General features: G+C 40.6%; 1 protein-coding gene across 1 annotated transcript in view; it reads right to left on the minus strand.

Moving 5' to 3' along the window:
* LOC106876634 (delta and Notch-like epidermal growth factor-related receptor) overlaps positions 1–2,757 on the minus strand; it is a 557,360-nt gene that overhangs the window by 553,676 nt on the left and 927 nt on the right. The gene's annotated exons all lie outside the window — the stretch shown is intronic.

Here is a 2,757-nt window from a genome sequence, read left to right on the forward strand (position 1 = left end):
TATATGAAGTGTACATTGTCGTTTGGAGATCTCATGTTAACTCGTTGACGATTCGATCGAAATGCCATACATATATATATATATATATATATATATATATATATATATATAGAAAACCCAGTACAACCTGCTGCATAGTCGGGTCGTCGGCGAGTGAACTGGCAACGCCACAAGCTTGCTTGGTGTGGAGGGTGTTTTTTTTGAGAACTGTGCATTTTATCTATCAACTGCTGAATAAGTCGCCCATAAGGATAAGTTTTTTCCCTATAGGGACAACTGGAGAGGATATGACGGCGTAGGTTGCAAAATTCATCTCCTGTTGTTGTTATCTCCGTAGTAAGACCAACGTTCCATCAAAACCATCCAAGTCTACAAAAGTCGTCAGTGCCTAAGCGCATTAATGTTCTGCCTTTGAAAATTACTAAAAAGCAGGCTGAGCTCTCTGTCAAGTTGGACACTGCACTCAGTACTGTTGAAATCAGTGATGACACAGGATCATATTGAAGTCGTCTCTGCGTGGTGCAACGCACTCTGCATCCGTAGGGGTTCTTGGACCTCCTGTTCGTAAACATCAAGATTGGTTCAGTGATAACAACACAGATATTCAGCAGCTGATAGATAAAATGCACAGTTCTCATAAAACATGGATAAATGGTAAGAGCTCATCCAGAAAAGAGAACGCTTATAAGAAATGCAGAGGTCAGGTCGAACGTGCTCTGAGACAGATGAAGGAGGCTTGATGGTCTTCCAAGGCTACTGAACAAAGGATTCTAAAGTTTTTATGATGGCCTGAAGAGCATGGTGTTACTCCTATTTTCTCATTCAATAGAGAGACTCAATTAACTGACAAATCTGACATCCTAAAACGATGGAAAGATAAAATCGGAGCCGTATTGAACTCCACCTCAGTCACTAATGATGGCGTCATAATGCCTATTCCACAGCACGCTGAAATACCGGAATTATCTCTAAAGCCAACCTTCCTGGAAGTGGTAAACTCCGTTAAATAGATCTCTTCTGGTAAAGCAATTAGCAGGGATGCTGTCGCTCCTGAAATCTACAAGCATGGTGGACAGAAGTTTTTTAAGGAATTGCATGACCTCTTCATAAGTATTTGGATGGTAGGCCGTGTACCACAGGACTTCGAAGATGCCTCAATTCAATATCTTTATAAGAACAAAGGAAACAGAAGTGTCTGTGAGAATCATCGAGGAACATCGCTTCTGTCTATTGCTAGTAAGATTCTTGCTCGACTCATTCTTGACAGGATCATCAAACACGTTGTAAACGATATTTAGCTAGAATTGCAGTTCGCTTTTCGCTCTTGTTGTGGCTCTATAGACACGATCTTTTTCCTTCGACAGGTCATGGAGAACATACGTGAGAAGTATCAAGCGTTGTTCATGGTATTCGTTGACCTTATTAAGGCCTTCGACACTGTAAACTGGCTAGCACTACGGAAAGTTCTGAAAAAGCATGATATACCTGACAAGATGTTGAATGTTATCTCCTTTCATGAGGGAAGGCCGCTGTCGTGTCCACCAACATTGTCCTACTCTTAAACAAATTTGAGGTGTCAAGCAGAGGCCACCGGTTTAAAGTTTTCCTGACACTCCTATGCGGGTTGAAGGGAAAAACCTAAATTATGTGAAGTCATTTACATATCTTGGTAGTAAAGCGAATTTGAACGCTTGTCTTGATGATGAAATCGTCAACTGTATTGCAAAGGCAACCAACGCATTTTGCAAATTCCGTCATCGTCTATGGAATGAAAGTGGTATTAAACTTGACACCAAAGTACAGGTTTATGACGCTGCCATTCTTACTACTCTCTTGTAAGGATCAGAATCGTGGATACCCTATAGATGACACATTAACCAACTAGATATCTTCTACAACTAGATATCTTCCACAAAGGCAGTCTCAGGAAAATCTGCGGTTCTTCATTAAAAGATAGAGCTTCTAATGCCAACCTGTTTAGCAAGTGTAAGATTGGTGGAATCGAGAGCTTCCTTATGCAGTTAGAATTGCGCTGAGCTGACCATGTCATCAGAATGAGCAACGAAAGAATACCCAAAGTCCTCGTGTACAGCCATCTTGATAGTGGGCACAGGAATGTTGGTCGACCATGGTTCATGTATAAAGACAAGCTGAAGTGTAACCTCTTAGCAGTGAAAATAGCTCACAACACCTTCGAGCGAACAGCAAACAAAATGGAGCAAACAAAATGGAGATCGTTATGTCAAACTGGTCTTAGAAACTCTGTTGCAACCAATATTAGCAGGCTTCGGGGTGCAAGGCAAAGGAGAAAAGCGGCTGCAAATATTCCACCTGCCCTGACCTGTAATCCTCATACTTGCAACATTTGTGGGCTTCTTTGCAAATAGTTGACGAGACTCAAATGTCACAATTCAACATAAACATTATGTTGGACAAAAAAAAGAGTAGGTTATCGGATCCACCTACATCGAAACCGACAGGAGAGTCCGTCATATATATATGGGTTATAAGAGGTAATGGTGTCAAGAAGGCCCAAATGTGTCAGGTAATACTGAGTAAGTGCTATGAACAGACTATAGTTAAGCTCCAGGTTCGGTGATTATGCGAATGAGGAGTCCAACGTAGGTCATATATCAGCATGCCTACATATAAGAAATTGACAGAATGAGATTTAAAAATCCAAGGTTCTGAAATCATTCACAGCCTTGGGTTTTTTTTATCTCGTTCTGTTAATTTTATATATATATATATATATAT

The sequence above is a fragment of the Octopus bimaculoides genome, chromosome 19 (genome assembly GCF_001194135.2).
Source record: "Octopus bimaculoides isolate UCB-OBI-ISO-001 chromosome 19, ASM119413v2, whole genome shotgun sequence".
Lineage (NCBI taxonomy): Eukaryota > Metazoa > Mollusca > Cephalopoda > Octopoda > Octopodidae > Octopus > Octopus bimaculoides.